At 35.4% G+C, this 14,742-nt stretch overlaps 1 protein-coding gene and 1 non-coding gene across 4 annotated transcripts in view; both read right to left on the reverse strand.

Annotated features, from left to right (window-relative positions):
* The window catches only part of LOC111041008 (connectin-like), a 268,864-nt gene that overhangs the window by 17,291 nt on the left and 236,831 nt on the right, over nucleotides 1-14,742 (reverse strand). The window lies entirely within an intron of this gene.
* Trnak-cuu lies at nucleotides 12,643-12,715 on the reverse strand. The gene has a single exon. It is a non-coding gene; the product is annotated as a tRNA-Lys (tRNA).

Consider the following 14,742-nt stretch of genomic DNA (forward strand, 5'->3'; position numbering starts at 1 on the left):
TTTATATATATTTATATTATTATATACACAGTTCACTCTCTTAGTCACGGTCAACATAGAATATAAGGTCGAGTGCATGGTGTATGTATATTATGTTATTTTATATTGGTATATTATGTATAGGGAACGGATTTATATGTAAATGCATATTTTTATTAAAACAAGATATTTAAGATTCGATAAGAAATGTTCATGATTTAAATCATTCCTATTAAAATGATGCTACACTTTTGTTTTACATATTTTGGTATAATTACATATTTTTACATATTTCACTAATTTGTAAATATTTTTAAACATATTTTATCATTTCATCATTCATACGTTTTCAAGCCATGTTGCAGTGGACAAAAACAGCCATAATTAACTGCGACGATCCACGTGGAGCAAATATTTAGTAGTTATTTATGGTCTGATAAGTTACAGCCGCTATCTTATAATGTTCATATAGAGTTATACACGATTGACAATCGATTACAGACGATTATAGTGTGCAAATTGTTCTATCAGCGATTGAAAAATTAAAACTCGTAAGCAGACCAATATGAGATGTTGTAAAAAAGATAATTCGTGCTGTTACAGAAAAAAAACCAGACTATATTGATTTAAAACAATCATTGACATAATGAGTGGCAGACATCCTTGTAAAAATTCGGAATTATCGCCTTCTGATATTATGCGCTTCAAATATGCTCCAATTACATCGGTCGATGTGGAACGACCATTTAGCTGTTTTAAAAATTGTTGAGCACTAATAGACGACATTTAACATTCGACAATTTACGACAATTTACTTTTATTACGGGCAAACACGAGGGACAAATCGAATTGTCTACTTTTCTCATTGGTTTTTCATCGTTTCAATAAAATAAATTATTATAACAGATCATGAAAGCGAAAATCTATGGCGTGATTGCAGACATCGTAAAAATCGTGTGCTTTAGTATAGGTACACTGTCTGCGTACATATTATAGCATTCAAAGGTATGAGGTTACTTCAACAATAATACCACTACGGATTTATGGTATACGTCATGTTTCATATGAATGTCGAAAATTTTTAACTGCAACACAAAATTGGCATGTCATTTGTCATATTGAAATATAAACATATTGACGTTTATACTCCGTGTATCGGTTTCTGGTTATCCCCCAGGGGTTTATATTGACAAATCGTTTTTTTGTAAGACTAAATACATAATATTATAGATATTTCTTTTGAAAATTGCCATAGTATTTTACTAAATCATAACTGATACGCAGTTTAATATACAAACATACTAGGTATAGGTACCTCTACCAAACGCCGAGTCAATAATTTTGCTTTTGAAAGCAATTTTTTTTTATAATCAAAAATGCTTTTACAAACACAATTATGAAAAATCATGGTATATTTTTTCAAATTATCAAAACGCTCGTTCACTTGTTAGGTATCACTCTGTGTCATTGGGAATTTTAAATATTAATTTTATATATTTTAATATTTATCGCAGTAAAGTGTTCTAATACATTTCTGAAAATATTACCTACCAGTTACCGCTCTATTTTAAGTATCGAATGAAATATTGAATCATTATAATTTAATATGCTCACAATATTTACAAAGTACCTATAGTCTTACAAATATACTTTCTACACTATAGTAACAATTAAAAAACCTAATGATTTATACATTATTTATTTTGTACGTTTTGTTATAAATTTATAATATTAAATACTATGCGTGCGGAGTAATCATCACTTGAATACGAAATCGTCACGCACGTGGCTCATGTTCGATATTATATTATGCTGAAATCAACCACAACAGTGTGATACACAATACGTTGAAAAAAAAGCGTATTAATGTATAATAAATTAAGTTTAATATTATACCTATACAAGTGGCAGTAACTATAAATTATTGGCCCCTGTAGAAATTTAGTTTAGGGCACCGTGCGTATAATTAACCTAATTCGTGCAATTGAAATTCACAATTTTTTTTAAATAATCGTCAAGCATAAATAATAAAAGGTAAAACAAAAGAGAAAAACCTCTTCGATTTGTATGGTTTCGTATAGTAATTATGGAAAATTATTTGACATTTTTTTTCTCATAAACTAAAACGATTTAAAAAAGATTCAAATGAAAACTACGTATTCAAATAATAAAAAAATAATTTGAATAATTTTCAATTAAAACGATTTTACGAACCTAACCTCTGAACGATGTATAACAGTTAATAATACATATTGTTATACTTCCATTTCGTATTATAGAATAAACATATTTGAAAATGCTCGTCATTCAATTTTTTTTGATAACTATTTGTTTTAATCACTAGCAATTATAATACAAATTAATAATAATTGTACTTATGGTATAAAAATTGTGAAATTCGTAAAATCAGTTTTTTTCCACTCGCCTCAATTTCACTTATTACTTATGATTAAGCTAAAGTGATTGGTATTTTGTATATTATACTTTTGTGTTGTACGTTGTGCCCGATGAAGATAATGTATAGCTATCGGTAATTTCCATTTTACACATCTCAAGACGTTATCTGTATACGCCCTGCAGGTAGAAACTACATGTATGTTGTATAGAGTGTATCGAGAGGATTAAACATTTTCTTAAAACAATTGCCAATCGTCTTAAAATTCTGTATTTATTTATGTTGGGTAATACAATTCTGTATGTCTTCAGGGGTCCCGGTGTACACACATGCCATCACCACGTAGGTACCTGGTTACGATATTGTGACCTATAATATGCATTTTATACAGACGAAATAGATAGGACGTACTCGTGATTAAACTATCGGGGAGGACTGTCGAGTAGGTAACGATAAATTAATTCGTAGAGACAAATATTACTTTTAAATAATACATTTTTTTATCATACTTTTACGCAGCAGTACGTGATAAAGATAATAATATTATATGACTTTATCGGTAATTTCCATTTTGCACATCTCAAGACGTTATTATATTGTATTTGTCCTGCAGGTAGATACAATATTAATATGTATGTTATACTGCATTGCCAGGATTGCACAATTTCATAAAACAATAATATTGTCAATCGCTTTAAAATTCAGTATTTATTCGTGTTAGGCAATACAGTTCTAAGCCTTCGAGGGCTCCGGTGTGTGTTTTCGCACACACATGCCATCATCACGTGTATATAGTTACGACATTCCGACCTATGCATTATAATATGTATGCGAAATATGTACGAACGCGAAACCGAACGTTCGAGGAGGACGGTCATAACGATAAATTAATTCGTAAAGACAAATATATTACTTATATATAAGTAGGTATCGTGTGTGCACATAACCCCATTCGTGTTTACACTTCCGCAGCGGTCGTTGGTTCGATTATGCTCATTTCGCATGATAAACCACGTGCACTGCACGGTGCTGTAATTGAGAGACTTAGCCAGGATCGATTTTGCTCCTAGGCTGCTGGTGCTGTTGCTGCCGATGCCCGATTTTCGTACGTGCATACAGTGTTTTTTTATCTTCTTATCCACGACGCACATCACGTGGCTGGGAGGGCGGTGGCAACAGTGTATTCGACGAGGATAATGTCAGAATAAATCGTTCGACCGAATTAGAGACGTGAAAAAAATCGGGCACGACGTGTCAAATAGGCCCTCGTCTGTATACAAAAAGGGTGGTGGTGGTGGCAGCACAACCAGCGAATATATAATTATATATACGCTAAATACCGTATACGACGAACGACTGCGAAATACATCGATTGCTGGCGTGTAGGGTGGGATCGATGCTAAGTTTAGAATATGTGTTTGTGAAAAGGATCGTAAAAAAAACGGGGCGGAGGTCGTCGTCGGTGTCGCTGTCGCACTTCATCAATGTAATAGCACTAAGATGAAAACATCAAACGGTCGTTGCGGGTGGCCATTGGCAGGTCGTCGGTCTCCCCCAATATATATATATATAATAATATACAGCTGCAGAAATACGGAGCGGTGGACCATCGGCTGCAGGAGACGAAAAACAAACACGACGGAGCGAGAGACTGAGTCATCACGATCGCTAAACGAAAACGTATGTATGTATAGGACGGCGAGATCTCATTCGCCTGCAGGTCCCGAGGGACGACGACGAGCCAGGAGGGTTGATGACGAAATGGGGTCGGGTTTACGTTTTTTCTCGTTTATTTAATTTGGGTTTTTTTTTTCCCCCGGAAAATATCCGGGATCAAAGACGCACGGAACTGCAAAGTGTATATTATTATACATCGGAATACGGTATATACAAGACATCGCGAGGCTGATGAATACGATATAATATAGAGGACGGCGTGGGGTTAATATGCTCGGTTAATTTAAACCCATTATCACTTGATTTTTTTTTCGCAGCCGCGTGTCGGTCGCCGCACTAGGTGATGGTCCTTCTGCAGCAGTCGTCGATCGTTATCCCTTTTTGAACTGCAGCGTGTTTCAAAGGCCCGGAGTTTTATATCACGCGGCGATGGCGGTACGGGCGAGGGGACGGCCAGAACGGGACGGGAGGGTAAACGCGAGGAGGAGTGAGAACGCGCAGTGGGTGTGTGTGATTAGTGCGGGACGAGGGACTATAATATTATTATACACGATGATTGAATACCGCGGAAAGTCCTACTCGAGACAAAAGACAGATTGAGCGTGACTCGCCGGCCTATCTCAATCATTACAATATATTATATCTCACCGGCCGGGGTGGCGGATATCCGGATGCTGTGCTGCTGTTGATCAGACGTATAATACAGCAGCGAGTGCGTATAATGATGGTGGCATAACGGTGATCCGTCTGCTGCCGATGCCGTTTGATAGACTGCGCTCCGAGCACTACGCAAATATCGTACACCCACCCGCGCACACCGCGCACACACACCCGCCACACTCACCCACTCACCCAGGACAATCGCTGTGTCCTCTGCGCCGCGGAAGCGTTCGGGCCGCGGAGGTTCGACGGCGGCTGTCTAATTTAAATTACGCCACAAGTCCCTTTGTTATATAATTATATTGTATTATACGCATATACATAATATTATATAGATGCGCACACACACAGACACAAACGCATATAACCACGGTACATGTTACCTGCTCTACGTGAACGCAAAGAGGTTCGTGATTAATTGATCTCTTCGCCTCCACCAGCGAGCCCTTTAGCTCTCCTGATGCAGCCTCCACGCGTTTTGCTTACGGATGAGTCGCACTTGTTATGTGTTTATAATAATAACAATATTATAATTATAATTATGATTTTCATCGGCGTCGACAGAAAACGACGAGGAAACCTTCAGCTTAATAATAATTCCCATGAGCGCGCTGCGGGGTCGTTGTGATTTTTTTCATTTTTGAGAGTATAAATGACGAGTGCAATGCACTAGAATCAGAGTATTACACTATAATAACAAGAATACGAAACATCAGTGCAGTATGTATAAAAATATACGTATACAAGCGTGGGTCTATTGTCTTAAAATTATTTTTTGTCGCGTAAAAAGTTTAAAAACAAAAAAAATCTCGTGGCTTTTCTGGAAGGGGTTATTATTATTTATCTTATTATAATTTGTAATTTAACATTATGACGTACATGCTCAACGACGGATGCATTTATATTGTTATTAATAAACCCTCCCCTCGACCGCTCCGTCAATCAAAATCAACGCGTGTACCTACACATAAATGTTTAATCTTTACATAAATAATAAGGGAAAAAATAAAAAAAAATTAAATAAATTATTGAGCATTATGTGGAAAATCTTGTAATCGGAACACGTAAACGTGCAGAATAAACACAATCTGATTTCCACTGAAAAAAAAAAATTAAGAAAATAGTAGTGAAAAAAACTGATGGCGAGAAACGATACGGATGACGTTTTTCCGATTTTTCATGTTGAACTGCATAAACATGAGCGCCCAGTTATTATTTAAAGAGAAAAAAAGTTAATTATATCACTATATACTGCAAAATAGAGGCCAATGCTCATTATTTATAGCTCTGACTTTAATGTTTGTGAAACGTTTTTAACCGAAGTACATAAAAATATGTATACTCACTCGTTGCTTTTAAAATGAAAAATAACATTGTTATGTAAACGTAAAAAAAAACGTTACAACTAAACGAAACTTTATTACAAGGTATATATAATATTATTTCGCATAACGCATATATTTTAAATAAATATAACACTGTTATATTTCCTATAGTGGAGTTCCTGTTGCTGTATATTGTATTTTGGCAGAAAAATTATTATTATTTAAAAAAAAAATTAGCAGTAAGCACCAACACAAACATCTACCTCCTAATATCAGTTCCAATTAAGGTTTCGATTTCGCATGATTTTTAAAATGTTTCGTTTGGATAGTTGCTTATGGTTATTTTTGATTTGGTTCGAATTATAAATTAAAGGTAAATAACATAAAATGTAAAATACATTATGTTTTTTTATAAATTGTTGCGTGTTTCTATGGTTGGCATAATATAATATTGAATCGAATCTTTCTTTTCGTTAACACTCTCTATATAGTATCAATAAATCTTCTTAAATATTATATTTCATTGTTAGAAGTCGCCAAAAATCATAATTCATAATACATTAAATACTCTATTTGTGTCTTTAGCTCGAATACAATTTAATAGTTTTTTTCTCAAAATTCTCAGTACATAAATTCACATATTCAAGGCGTAGGGAATGTTCAATATATTTTTAATCGTTTCTTGGCTTATAAATTTAACTTTATACATTAGTCGTGTGCTTCATTATTCGTATGAATCATTGTTGGATACAATTAACATTCAGGACTCATTAAATATAACGGAAATAAATCATCTAATATGCTTGTTTAAACTTCCTAATGGATTTATAATGTGTTAGGTTTTTTAAATTCATTATTCTTCAGTTTAGGTTTAGGTTATCTAATACAATATTTTGTGTGCCTAAATAGTAAGTATACGTGAATCAAATAATGCATTAGCTACTCCTATCAGCAGAATATGATGTCCACTGCTGATGATGTCCCAAATGAATACGAAGTATATAAACTCGTTCTAAATTCATATTTCAATGCTGTGCATACAGTTAATAATTCCGTGTAATTGAGTTTTAAGTTTTTGACCCATAAATAAATAAATATACCTGAACACTATATAGATATTAATTTATCGTCTACCTTCGATTACTGCAGTTGATACTGAGATCGTTTTCGATTGTACACGATTGTAAGCGTACTCGTATATTGTCATAATGTCGACTGCAGTCAGTTGTCAATTCAATGATTCCTATTCTCTATAAGTGCTCGTATAAACATATCATTATCATCTCTAGCGACAGCCGACAGCCGTGTGTATAATATATTATGTGTAAATGTCAACGGTGCGTCTGTTCCGTCGCTACCTGTATGGGAATGCAGTCCAATGATGTGCGTACTATACGTCATTAATTGACTGCAGCACACAATCAAAACGTTAATTGTTCGCCAGCGGCCACGATTATCGATTATAATAACGATATGATAAATTCGTAGGTACTCGTATCGTAATATTGTGTACAACGTCCTATATTATACGGTCATATATGTTTTAGCGACGTTCGACTTGACCGCCGGCATTGCGCGCGCTTGAAAATACAACCGAAGTTTATCGTTTTTGGCGGTTAAACGGCGGCGGACACTTTCCCTTCGCCCGCAAGTCGTATACGACATAATGCACAGACATACATGTGTATACATTTTATACATATACATTGTGATTTGTGGAGTCGGGCACGCCGCCCAGGCATACAAGCTGGCATAGAAGTTGTTCCGAGATAAGACGTCGCTATTTAAATCGGCCTCGAGATACATGGGAGCAGCAACCGCGTTGGTATTATAATACAGTTAGGTACTGGTTTCGTCGCCATGTAATATTATTAATTATAACGTTTATAATAATAATGATGGTCGCAATCAAGGTCGTAACTAGAAAACAGTTTCCCGAAGTGGGCGGGAGACTCTCTCGTGTTGTTACGGTCTTGTGTGTATATTATTTAATTTACGACGGGAGGTTCGAAGAAGACTATAACTATACATTATACAGGTGGCCCACCATAATTTTCCGCTTTCCTGTGTATGATTTAAAATACGAGAAAACCGGAAAGCCATGGGCGTATTCAGAGGCGTGTTCCAGCGGGCAGGCCTGGGTAGGCCCGAGCCTAACCTGATTTTGTATCCTCATTAGGTATGTAAAAAAAATGGTTATTTTTTAATTGAAAAACAAGAAATTATTGTACATTGATTTATTTGTTTCAGCACACCGATTGAAATGTGAATGCATCAGCGTAGTTATAACTTGTATGACAGACGACAGTATATCAATCATAATTTGTGTTATGTGCCATGCATCTATCTATAAATAAAATAAATAAACGCAAAACAAATCGTCGATTCACAAGCGCTTTTAGGAAAAACGTGCATCCGTGAACCGTCAACAACCATAGATATTTATATGTATGGATGTTTAAAAAAATATATTAAAAATTCCCCTAAAAAAATATGTATTTTGTACAAATTTTTTTTACAACCGAGCTTGTCGTGGATTTTTATCCTGGCAACTCCTCTGGGTGTATTTAGACATCGTGAAAAATAAACTCAAAGTACAATAGTAACAATAGTACATTTTTAAGTCGATTCTTTACGCGTTTGTGTCCTCAGTGCAATTTTAACGTGTAATAATCTAGTAGTTTGTTACCATAAAATATGATGCATTGTTAAAATATTTATATGACAACATAATTTTATACTATTAAAAAATACTTTGTCGTTGCACTAGACCAATGTAAAATAGCAATATATATGGTTATATCACACAAACGTAAACTTTCATTAACTGTACCAATGTTAATATCACTTTAATTTATGCTTTTGGAGTTTAAGATGCACTGCTGTATATGTACGCTAGATAACTCATTTAAATTGTACATTTAAATACGTACGACAATAAAATTAATTTATGTAAACTCAAACAGCGATTATTCTGTTTTCGGCGTAGAAGTTTATTTATATGTATATTATATATGTATGTATGGCGAAGGAGCTGTAACAGTTCGTTGACCCCGTTTTAAGAATTTAAGATTATACGCACTTCCAATAAGTTATATTATTTCGATAAGTGAGTATAATAATATTGTGTGAACATCGAATGGTATATATACTTACGTCTTACAATGTACCTACCTAACATTCCACCATTATAATTTCAGAAGAAAATGTTGATTATGAAAAATACAAAACAAACATTATGTTTGTCTGCAGATATAGTTTGATGTGGGTACAATACTATATGTTGTACGGCATCGCAATTTTCCCCATTATTGTTCTGTAGAGTGCATTTTTTAGTTCGTTCTGCTAGTATATATTTGCGAGTACGTGTGTAGGTACGCCTATGTACACTCTGTCACTCTGAACTGTACACGAAACAATTTATTGTTTTTTTCAATGCCATAAAAACCGATTGAGACCATTTCAGTGTAACGCGTTGCAGGACGGATCACCCCGCAGCCATGCACGTGCGTCGCGAGTGTTATTATATTATATATAATTCGACATTCGGACATAACGATAACAAAAGTCGTACATCATATGGTGCACCTTTACCAGTACTGTCCACCGCGATCTATTTTGTCACGCTGATGTCCGTAGAATTGTTCGTTTCAAAAAAAAAAAACGGTTTGTGGGATATATTGCTGGACCGTGTCGGGCTATATTGAACCCAAATGGCGAAAATTCCCTACAGAAATGGGAAATTAAATTAGTTGGGTGCCCTGCTGTTTTATCAATCCTACGACTGCTGGAAGTGCCGAATATTTGTGAGTCACAACGCAGTGACTGTTCTGTTAGACTTAATAATTAATGCCCAAGGCCGCCTCAGAGCACATGGCGCTGAATCGTTTTTAAACCTTTTTTATATATATTTTCATTAAGAATTATAGAAAATGAAAATGCCTAATCGGGTTAATCCCGATGTCACGACCACACCGGACACACACACACACACACACTCACGCACGCACGCACTGACCCTCCCGATAAAAACGCTCTGGGGAATTCGTCCCCCTCGGCAGTCACCGAGACCGGTGCCATTGGTGAGGGGCATACTATTTCAGACGAACAAAACCTCATATAATAGTTTACCTATTGCTTTGTTCACGTGATACTATACTAATAATAATAATAAGATTACGATTTTTTCGCCTGTTCGTATATTATAATACGTAGACGTATATGTATTATTATCGTATCACAATGGACAAGCGTACAATATGTTCATAATTGGACGTTACACTTATAAGTTCAAATGGTCTGCAACGACCCTGGACTTTATGCGAACGGACACGTGGTATATTAGGGGTGGTTAAACTTGTTTTTATTATGATTTACGATCTACTGAAATTATATTTTTCTTCTAAATATCGGACTCACTTAAAACTGTATTTTTATATTTTCTAGTCATAATAACCTACGGACCGAGTATTAATAATAAACATACTTAAATACATAATACAATTAAAAGGTATAGTTCTAAAAAAATGAGTGGAGTGTAACATTAAATTTCAAAATAAATTATCATTACAATACTGTGTGCGTATAGAAGCGTAGTGTGTTGTTTCCCGTTGGGGATGATGACTGACTGATAAACAAAGATACTGGTCTAAATAATCAGTGAATGATCATCAGAAAATGTAGCTCGGTATTTTCAGTTTTTTATAACTTTCATTTGAGCAAAAACCATTCCACACTAACAACTTAATCCGAAACAAGTATCTGTATCTAATTGTATCTTTGTTTCTAATAAATGTATTATAAGGTAGGTAGATTTTTTATTACGTCAAAAGTCATTAAACCTTGAACTTTTTTATACCTCGAACTGCATTGAAAACCCCTTGAAACTACTATACTATACTCAACAGTGTCTTACTCTCAAAGACTCGGTATTAAATTAAACGTTTTTCGTTATCTCGCGTACACAAAATATAATATTTTTACTACTGTGAGAACAGAAATATGTGCGGTAAGTTAAGTATAAAGATTGAGTACATTTATACGATACAGTTAAATGGCAAATAATAAGTTTAAACTGACGATAAAACAGAATTTTGTTGCCGATGATTTTATAATATTTGGACGATAGAATTTTTTACACATGTTTTTAGAAATGGACAATAATAGAGTCAACGATATAGGCACACGTGTGTGTGAAACATAGAAAAATAACGAAATCGTTTCAGATACCATCGGAAATACTTGCAGTGAGAGTAAGGTCAAACCACAAAAAGAAGAGGAAGTCATTGCGAAGTTTCAATCCAACTAGCTAAACATTATTTAAAGACTAAAGAGTAAAGACTTTGAGAAAATAATGTTATTGGAACTATTACTACAGGTCTTCAGGTAATGGAAAAAGTCTCATTTTCTACGTTATCAACTTTGGAAACTTAAATAAACTTAAATGATGGATTAAAAAAAAAATTTAATTTATTATCTTTTATAGTCCGCATTGGTAATCACGTAGCATTTTAAGTATTCAAACGATGTATTTTATATCGTTCAATTTTTTTTTTAAATTTTATAAATATTTAATGAAACTAATATCTTGAACTACTTTTTGTCCCCTTGAGATCAGACCACAAGAGTGTACTATGTAATATGTGTTCCTTAACAAATACGGGGGAGTGGGGGTCGACTTCGAAATCGTCTGAGATCGACCGTTCGGCCGACGCCGATGTAGCGGTGTACACCGTACACATTATGTATAGTACCCATAATTATTAATACAGTGTACGGTCTTAAGGTGCCCCCTCGCCCCCCCCCCTCCCGCACAAAAACAAACCACTCACACTTCGGCAGACGACCACTGCGAACCAAGGACTACGAGAACGCGGGTTGAGGAAACCGGGAAACGCGTGACCCACGCGGCGGCGGCCGAAATCGATTACGACGTGCGTACTCTTACGTATACAATATGCATATAAATACCCCCCGAGTCGTGCGTATAATATTTAGTAAGGGGTCGTCGTCGAGCCACGAGGTCTTATTTGTGGTGCTCTTAAGCGACGAAGGAAACAGTCATAAAAAATGCACGAGCAACCGCGCGGGGATACCTGCGTACGTATACACCCACGACGTTTTGCTTGCCTACACACGCGAGAGTGGGTTAGCGTTTGTGTGTATAATTGTGCAGCCCTTCGGCCTTTTGTCGGCCACACACGTCGCGCTACACGCGCACGAGGGGGGATAATATTAATACGATTTCTTGGCCTTGGCAGACACAATAATGTGTAAGTCCATACGCACTGCGATAACATAATATTATTATTGTGTGTACCAATATTCCTTTACGCTAAATAGTTAAATTGTTTATATTCTGTATTTTTAATAATAGGCCAACGAAGCAAATGAGCTGAGGCGGCAATTTGTAAAATTATATTTAAGGACGTAATAACCACGGTACGTGGCGAGTGTGGTTTCCCTAGCCAGGCCCGTATGTTTGTAAATGCTCCATCGAGATTCTTATTTTTTGTGTTTGTTTTTGTTTAAATAAAATTATTAAGTAGTGTGAAAATTGTTCACAATTATTTTGTGTACCACAGAGTAATAGGTATACGACAGTGGCGCCCAACGTGGGGCTCGAACCCACGACCCCGAGATTAAGAGTCTCGTGCTCTACCGACTGAGGTAGCCGGGCTTTTACATAAAATCGTAGATATGTATAGTATGTACCTATATACATATGATTTGACCAGATTTTCGTCTGTCGATCAAAACGAATAGGTTTTAGCCTAAAGTATTAATTATTCTAAGCCAAATATTGTTATGTACAGTGTATACACTGCAAGTAATACTGTACAGTTATTATATCTATACATGCATGCCAATAAATCGATACGCATTTTCTACATTTTCATTATTTACAATTTTTTTTTACGGCCCGGTCAATTTGATGCGTAATACACTCTTAACATTTCAGAAGACCCTAACGTTGAACTCATTTATTTTACTTATAATTTCATGTCGTCACAAAACAAAATGTATTGAAAAATTGATATATTTTTAACTTAAAAGTTGTTGATTTATTATAATAGTAACTATTTAAATTGTAAAGCTTAAATGATAGCGGAGTACTGTACCAACATTTTGCGTGACACCTCTGCACTACTCCACCACTCCACCACTCTGGTCGTCTAAACTTTAAATACTTACAACTCAAAAACAAACATACCTACCAATTTAAAAATTATAAAGACACCAAAAAGTAAAATTTATATTGTTTTAAGAAAAAATTTGATTTCTGGGACTTAAAATTATGCTAAAAATATATTTTCAAAAACATTAATGGTTTTTGAAATAATAAGTGTGACACGTTAAATGGATTACCCGGTACATATTCCTATACGCAAGTCATCGAAAAATTCGAAAAACAAACTGTAAAAGGTGAAAATTTGACATCCACCAATTCATATGGTACTGCACCTATATCTTCAAAATCACCAAGAACAAATAATCAAATAACTATGGTTTGTTCTTTGTAGAATGGCGGCAATCGCCCTGTATATGCGATGTATTGTCGTACGCTTCTTCCAGACAGAGTGTGGGTCGGGTGCATTCAATAACGACAAAGGGGGGAAAAAAAAGGCGTACTACTTGCAATTTATAATATTGTACTTATATTATGACGTATACACGTGTAATTCTTCAGAGTTACACACACACACACACACACACACACACACACACACACACACACACACACACCCACACAAGCTCTTCGAGCAGCAGCAGTAGTACATGTTTATAGACGAGGCGGTAAAATCATTTGATGAATAATTTACTCGTTCGGCGCTGCACGGAAAACCACCCGGCGAATTCTCATCTGCCGCCTTGGGAGGTATATATAATATACATGTATTATATATTATAATTCTCCGCGGAACGGTTTAAATAAAGCGTTCGCATTTTTTCCGCACATGTGTCGGTGTATTTTTTCTACAGCGAGATTCGTTCACGGAACGAAAACAAAAAACCCCAAACGGCCGCACATGCATACACGTCTATAGATGAATGTTTGTGTGTGTGTGTGTGTGTGTGTGTGTGTGTGTGTGTGTGTGTGTATATAGGTACAGTTTATAGGCACAACGTACTAGCACGCGAAAGCGCCGAATCCATTTCAACTCTCTTTATGTACATAATATACGCTCATGTACCCGGGTGGGCGCGTTAACCCTTCGACGAGCTGTGGCCGCGGTCTACGCCGACCGAGGAGAAAAAACTCCGGTGGAATACTCGTTTGTCACGTGCATAGTATTATGTATATATTACATGTGAAACGAGCGTGTTGCTTGAAAACAAATGAACGTTTAGCTGTTTGGTTTGAATTTCTGCGTTCTGTTACCTCCCAGCAAGAAAACCATAGGTGATAATATACACGATATATAGATGGAAAACACATTCATATGTACCTAATATGACGACCCGGTATACTGTGGGCGAAGAGTCTGCTACCTATAGTTACCAATTTACCATAATGATTACAAGTGATTATTGGTAATGGTTAGGCAGGTACTGCGTGGATTAGTATAACTTTTATCAATCCTATCTGCCATCTGCCAACGTTTGAATTAAATGTCAGTGTTATTTTTTTTCGAGAAAATAAAATATTAGTTTGAAACAACTATATTGTTTTGTAATAATAATTCCAATTATTTCAAATTTTTT

Source organism: Myzus persicae, unplaced genomic scaffold, assembly GCF_001856785.1.
Source record: "Myzus persicae strain clone G006 unplaced genomic scaffold, MPER_G0061.0, whole genome shotgun sequence".
Taxonomy (NCBI): domain Eukaryota; kingdom Metazoa; phylum Arthropoda; class Insecta; order Hemiptera; family Aphididae; genus Myzus; species Myzus persicae.